Below are 8,022 nucleotides of genomic sequence, written 5' to 3'. Positions count from 1 at the left end.
CTCAGCTTTCTGAAAGACAGTGGACAGCAGAAAGAGAAGCCTTTATTAGTTCAGGCTTCTCCCTATTGTTGGAAGCATCTATCAAATAAGTTCATTCCATTTTTCATACATCCCTATTCTTCACTTTGGTCTGTTACAGTGGTGCAGCTATAAGAGGGGGGATGCGGAGGCCAAGTGTCTATTCTAAGGGGGTACAACTAGACCACTTTGCCTTGCCTTGGTTGGGGAATTACACTGAGCCTTAGAGGAAAGTCTAGCTTTGCATTTGCCCTACTACGTGTCCCACTGTGATAACTATGATACAAAAATGACCATTACTCATCTTCCTAGCCAGATCTATAGTGGGTGCACGAGTTGCAGTTGCACCCGAGCCGTGCAACCTATGGGGATCCAAAAGATCCTTTTGGCCTATAGGACCAATATGAAGAGTGATAATTGGGATCTTTGTTCTAGATTTTGGAGACCTACAAGTGGCCCTGAAGGCCAGCAATCCCGGAGTCATCTCTTCAATGTAGACATTGATACTGGCGTTTTGCGTGTACTATTTAATGAAGCTGCCAGTTGACTCTAATGTACTTGTCTTGTTGCTCAGTTGTGCAGCGGGGCCTCCCACTTCTATTTCTACTCTGGTTAGAGCCTGTTTGTGCTCTCCTCTGAAGGGAGTAGTACACACCGTTGTAGGAAATCTTCAGTTTCTTGGCCATTTCTCGCATGGAATAGCCTTCATTTCTAAGAACAAGAATAGACTGTCGAGTTTCACATGAAAGTTATTTTTTTCTGGCCATTTTGAGAGTTTAATGGAACCAACAAATGTAATGCTCCAGATTCTCAGCTAGCTCAAAAGAAGATCAGGTTTATAGGTTCTCTAATCAGTCAAACTGTTTTCAGCTGTGCTAACATACTTGCACAAGGGTTTTCAAGGGTATTCTAACCATCCATTAGCCTTCTTACACAGCTAGCAAATACAAAGTGCCATAAGAACACTGGAGTGATGGTTGTTGGAAATGGGCCTCTATACACCTATGAAGATATTGCATTACAAACCAGACGTTTGCAGCTAGAATAGTCGTTTACCACATTAACAATGTATAGGGTGTATGAGCAGCACATCCACACTGTACTTTCCTCCCACTTCTCATATAACTTGCTCTTTGGCAATCTACAAGCTGGTTTCCACCCCATCACTCAACTGAGACTGCCATGATCAAAATTACTAACGACCTACTTACAGCCAAAGCTAACGGACAATATTCTATACTCCTCCTCCTAGACCTGCCCTCTGCTTTCGACACAGTTGACCACTGCCTCCTACTACAGATCCTCTCCTCCTTTGGCATCAAAGACCTCGACCTATCCTGGATCTCCTCATACCTTTCCAACCGCATCTCAGTGTCTCCCACTCCCACACTTCCTCCTCATCCCACCCTCTCTCTGTTGGAGTCCCCAAAGGCTCTGTTCTAGGACTCTTACTCTTCTCAAATCTATACACTTGGCCTGGGACAACTCATAAAGTCCTATGGCTTCCAGTACCATCTATATGCTAATGACACTCTGATCTACCTCTGTGACCCAGATGTCCCCTCTCTGCTGTCCCGAATCCTGGAGTGTCTATCAGTCATATCCTCCTACTTCTCCTCTCGCTTACTCAAACTCAATGTGGACAAATCTGAACTCATCATTTTTGCTCCATCTCACAGATCTTCCTTACCTGACCTATCTATCGCAATTAACAACATCATGCTTTCCCTGTACCGGAAGGCCGCTGCTTTGGAGTAACCCTTGACTCTACCCTTTTCTTCAAACCGCACATCCAAGCTCTTTCCACCTCCTGTCGCCTTCAGCTCAAAAATATCTCCAGAATCCGTCCTTTCCTCAACCGTCAATCTACTAAAATGCTTGTACATGCCCTCATCATCTCCGGCCTCAACTACTGCAATCCTTTTCTGTGGCCTCCCTGATAACACCCTTGCACCTCTCCAGTCCATCCTTAACTCTGCTGCCCGACTAATTCATCTCTCTCCTCGCTACTCCTCCACTTCCCCCCTCTGCAAATCTCTTCACTGGCTCCCATTCCCTCAGCTTATCCAGTTCAAATTACTTATACTAACCCACAAAGCCATCCATAACCTGTCTCCTCCATATATCTCTAAACTAGTCTCCCGATGTCTTCCCTCACGTAATCTCCGGTCCTCCCAAGACCTCCTTCTCTCCTCCACACTTATTTGCTCCTCACCCAACCACCAAGACTTCTCCCGGGAATATCCCCCATCCTCTAGAATTCTTTGCCCCAACACGTCCGACTATCAACCACATTCAGATCCTTCAGACGAAACCTGAAAACCCACCTCTTCAGGAAAGCTTACAGCCTGCACTGACCCCGCTGCCTCCTCATCACTACCGGCGCTACCACCTCACCAACACTGGAGCTGCTGCAACCCTCAACCTATTGTCTCCATCCCCACCATTCCGTAGAATGTAAGCCCACAAGGGCAGGGTCCTCTCCCCTCTGTATCAGTATCAATAATTTCTGAATCATTTAATGTTAGCTGCATTGGAAAAAACTGTGCTCTTCTTTGAAAAATAAAGACATTTCTAAGTGACCCTAAACTTTTGAATGGTAGTGCATATTTGTATATATATATATGCAGCGCCCCAGAGTCCTGGTTGTTGCAGTACTGTGGCTCCGCCGCTAAGGGGGGCTATGGTACGTCTGATGGCACTGAAGGAGTTCATCTGACCAGGTATCACAGACACCAATACACTTCACAGTCTGGCCTCCAGGGGGAGCTAAGGGTTCTATTCATTAGGCCACTCCTCACAATCTGGTAAAACTGGGGGTTAGGCAGGAAGTTAGAGAGAAAGCTGACTGGGTTGGAACCAGGCAACACCTTGTGGCAGAGGGTGTTGTAGGGGGAAGATTCAGAGGGGTCCCTGTCAGGGGTGGGATCCTGACAGAGGCCTAGCAACCAGAGAGAACGTTACGGGACCGCGCCTGCACGATATAGCGGCGGTACCCCAAGAAAGGATAAGAAGCGAGGTTTATTGTGCTGAGTGAGAAACGAGATCAACGCAACAAGGAGAATACCAGTAGGAGTCGTGCTGTAAGACGAGGCAACATCCTATTGAGGTGCATAACCGGTGGCCGGAACGCTGAGGAAGTATAGAGCTCCAAGCCAAACTTCAAACCTACGGCAGGACAGTCAGTTAGAGGCGGGCTGTCTCACCCAATTGACCTAGGAAGACACAGGGGGGTAACAACAGGAGTGGGGCGACGCTAGAGTCCCGGAATAGCTCCAAGCCTCCCCGTCATACGGGTGCGTCCTAACCATAAGATCTGGGGGACGTGGAAGAACATCAGAATCGAGTTGTGAGGGAACACGAGAAACAGACACAACAGTTGTGAGGACTATCCTGTGGTGCTCAGCAGGGAAGGACTACAACACACAAGCGCTAGCAGGTAGGCACAGATTTCCACCTGCAAAGGGAACTCTGGAGGTGCCATCGGACCGACCAGGCTTGCGCAGCCCAGTTAACCGTATTCCGGATTGAGGACCCTGAAGCCTTCAGTAAAGAGGTAAAGAGACTGCAACCTGGTGTCCTCGTTATTTACTGCACCGCACCACCACCACCATACACATCTATTATTTGGGCGCCCCTCAGCAGGGCCACGGACCGGCCCTGCGGCAGTGGGGGCGCTGCAAACGTGGCGTCACGAACAGGATCTACTTAAGCCTGAAGAATCAGGTCATATGTGCCTTGGAATTGTGATTTACTGTACTTGGACTGTACTTTATTGCAAGGACTGTGGATTGCCATTTGCCGCCAAAACCTGCCGCCATTACAGCGCTGAGGAGAGCGCAGGAGGATAAGAGGGGCGTGGAGTAGGCGTGGACCAGCTGAAGAGCGCGAAGGACAATGGCCGCCCAGTCTAAATATTGTTGCATCCTGAGGACGTGTCCGTCAACAGCCGAGGTCCGCCTTCTCATCCTCTTTGGAGGGTGGAGACCATGGAGACGGGGCCGCCCACGAAAAAGACCACGGGAAGAAGACACTGGAGAGGAAGCGAAGATGGCGACGCCGGGAGCACCGCGTGGGAATGACCCGACTCAGCGAGAGGCTGCACAACCCGACACAGCCCCGGATACGCCATCGTTGCGGGAACTGACCCTTGCGGAGGTACCGATGGGCCGACCCCCTTGGCCGCCGTCCGAGGAGTGTGTGGCTGCAGCCGAGGCCCGGCAGATAGCCTACCGCCTGGAAGCCGATGCCCGTGTGATCGCTCGGCTGGGCCAACCTACGGAGGTCCGCCTGTCTCCGGTGTCCCCCGCTTCTTTCATCCCGACCGCGGCGGAGTGTGAGCTGCAGACACAGGGCTTTATGATCCTGCCGGAGGCAGAACACCTGCGGGGCCTGATGACAGCATGGCGGAACAGACCCCAGCCTGCAGCCCAGGTCGATCTGACAAGCGTTGGAGAAACCCCGCCGTCACACTGGGGTGTTGTGGTGTCCTTTAACTCCCGGAAGGGAAGGGGAGTTATCCAGGAGATCGGGGAGCCACTACAGGTCCGTGTTGATCGGGAGGAAGTGGAGCCGTGCGGGGGAAGGTACGATTCCGACCTGGAGCCTGGCGACGCAGTGACCTATACCCGGTGGAGGAGGGAAGCTGGTGAAACAGGCTGGATAGCTCGGGGCGTCCAGCGGTGTGTCGCACTCCAGGCCGATACCGGAACATCTGAGGACGAGCCCCCTGCAGAGAAGGTGATGGAACCTGTTTCCGTGGAACCTCCGGAAGTCCGGGCTCACCGTGTGCCCCTGGGTCGCGCTTGCCCACGAGTAAGGAGGGCATCTTGCAGAGGGATCCTGTCGTTGCTGGAGCCAGGACCGGCCCTTGCTGAACCAACGCGACCCGTTGGCCAGGTGAGGCCTGGAAGGAGACCACCCCCTACACTACAAGAAACAGTAGTGAGTAAGCAAGAATGCTTTATTGATTGTAAATAGTTCATTGTTTTTCTGCTGTTATGCTGCTAAAACCCGTTCAGGGTTAACTCTTAAAGGGATCCCTTTGTTGACCCGGGATCCCTATTGCCTTTTTGTTTGTTTTCTACTTGTTGCTTCCGTTATCAAGAGACTGCCGAATCATGGACGGTGAATGATTCAAAAACTGATGTTGTAAATAGTTTGCTCCTTCTTAAAGGTGCTCTCTACTGGTTTTATACAAGGAAAGGACTCTTTGCGAAGATACTGGTTTGGGAACCAGCACCGGAGTCCTTACTGCGAACAGACTTGCAGCTTGAGAAGTTGCACTACCTCATAGAGACTTGGTTCCCTCTTAAAGGGAATGTTCACATATTGCACTTATGAACAGTGTTGCTTTAAGATGGTTAAATGGCAATAATGTCTTGAAAGAAGAAGTTAAATGTAACTAACTAGTTGATTGTAAGAAATGTTGGTAATGTGCTCTGAAATAAAGTCCTGTAAAGGTGAAAGCTAGAAGAAAGATGCAGCAGACCCGTAGGGGTAGACATAGCGTCCTGCATACATGTCAGTAAGAAAGTAATGAAGGAAGTTTAATGTTTTATTTAATAGAAAATGTTTAATAATGTGCTAGAAAATGGGGACAGGAAGTGAACCCGTAGGGGTTAGTGGTGAGTCCTCTTAGGAGCCATACGGAGATGGCTCAGTAATCCGAACTGAAAGATGGATGATATGTTCTATACTGTGTATAGTAGTAGAAAGACAGTAGGCCCGGGCGGAAAGGGGCGGTCCTGTAACAGAAAGGAGAGGCAGTAGGTCTGGAGCAGTTAGGACAGGCGGTCCTGCAGATTTGAAGAAGGAGAATGCATAAACGTTGAATAGCCTTATAATGTGTTATAAGAAGGTCTTTACTGGATTTAGCAAGTACGTCCTTAAAGGCAAAGTTAAATTATTGTTCAAAGATTTTGCACTTAGTAGAATACCCGGTTGGGTAAGAAAAAGTATTTGTAGTATGTTATCTAAAGTATTTAACCATGTTTGTAACGTTCAAGTGTCCTCACCTCCCATAAAGGGAAGCTCTGTTAAAAAGTTTACTTGTACTTGCATTTTCAAAATTGTATGTCTTTTTGCTGACATGTATTGTTGTTTTCTTCCCAGTCCAGGAGTACTGGATTTAACCGGGGGGGAGTGCAGCGCCCCAGAGTCCTGGTCGTTGCAGTACTGTGGCTCCGCCGCTAAGGGGGGCTATGGTACGTCTGATGGCACTGAAGGAGTTCATCTGACCAGGTATCACAGACACCAATACACTTCACAGTCTGGCCTCCATGGGGAGCTAAGGGTTCTATTTATTAGGCCACTCCTCACAATCTGGTAAAACTGGGGGTTAGGCAGGAAGTTAGAGAGAAAGCTGACTGGGTTGGAACCAGGCAACACCTTGTAGCAGAGGGTGTTGTAGGGGGAAGATTCAGAGGGGTCCCTGTCAGGGGTGGGATCCTGACAGAGGCCTAGCAACCAGAGAGAACGTTACGGGACCGCGCCTGCACGATATAGCGGCGGTACCCCAAGAAAGGATAAGAAGCAAGGTTTATTGTGCTGAGTGAGAAACGAGATCAACGCAACAAGGAGAATACCAGTAGGAGTCGTGCTGTAAGACGAGGCAACATCCTATTGAGGCGCATAACCGGTGGCCGGAACGCCGAGGAAGTATAGAGCTCCAAGCCAAACTTCAAACCTACGGCAGGACAGTCAGTTAGAGGCGGGCTGTCTCACCCAATTGACCTAGGAAGACACAGGGGGGTAACAACAGGAGTGGGGCGACGCTAGAGTCCCGGAATAGCTCCGAGCCTCCCCGTCATATGGGTGCGTCCTAGCCATAAGATCTGGGGGACGTGGAAGAACATCAGAATCGAGTTGTGAGGGAACACGAGAAACAGACACAACAGTTGTGAGGACTATCCCGTGGTGCTCAGCAGGGAAGGACTACAACACACAAGCGCTAGCAGGTAGGCACAGATTTCCACCTGCAAAGGGAACTCTGGAGGTGCCATCGGACCGACCAGGCTTGCGCAGCCCAGTTAACCGTATTCCGGATTGAGGACCCTGAAGCCTTCAGTAAAGAGGTAAAGAGACTGCAACCTGGTGTCCTCGTTATTTACTGCACCGCACCACCACCACCATCCACATCTATTATTTGGGCGCCCCTCAGCAGGGCCACGGACCGGGTCTAGCCACCGTGAAAACCCCAGAGCAGAGACTCAGAGGCCTGGTACCGGGTACCCCTCGGCCCTGCGGCAGTGGGGGCGCTGCATATATATATATATATATATATATATATATATACACTCACTGGCCACTTTATTAGGTACACCTGTCCAACTTCTTGTTAACACTTAATTTCTAATCAGCCAATCACATGGCGGCAACTCAGTGCATTTAGGCATGTAGACATGGTCAAGACAATCTCCTGCAGTTCAAACCGAGCATCAGTATGGGGAAGAAAGGTGATTTGAGTGCCTTTGAACGTGGCATGGTTGTTGGTGCCAGAAGGGCTGGTCTGAGTTTTTCAGAAACTGCTGATCTACTGGGATTTTCACGCACAACCATCTCTAGGATTTACAGAGAATGGCCCGAAAAAGAAAAAAAATCCAGTGAGCGGCAGTTCTGTGGGCGGAAATGCCTTGTTGATGCCAGAGGTCAGAGGAGAATGGGCAGACTGGTTCGAGCTGATAGAAAGGCAACAGTGACTCAAATCGCCACCCGTTACAACCAAGGTAGGCCTAAGAGAATCTCTGAATGCACAGTGCGTCGAACTTTGAGGCAGATGGGCTACAGCAGCAGAAGACCACACCGGGTACCACTCCTTTCAGCTAAGAACAGGAAACTGAGGCTACAATTTGCACAAGCTCATCGAAATTGGACAGTAGAAGATTGGAAAAACGTTGCTTGGTCTGATGAGTCTCGATTTCTGCTGCGACATTCGGATGGTAGGGTCAGAATTTGGCGTAAACAACATGAAAGCATGGATCCATCCTGCCTTGTATGGAGCAT

Source organism: Ranitomeya variabilis, chromosome 2 (genome assembly GCF_051348905.1).
Source record: "Ranitomeya variabilis isolate aRanVar5 chromosome 2, aRanVar5.hap1, whole genome shotgun sequence".
NCBI classification, from domain to species: Eukaryota; Metazoa; Chordata; class Amphibia; order Anura; family Dendrobatidae; genus Ranitomeya; species Ranitomeya variabilis.
Note: the sequence above shows the minus strand (reverse complement) of the source record.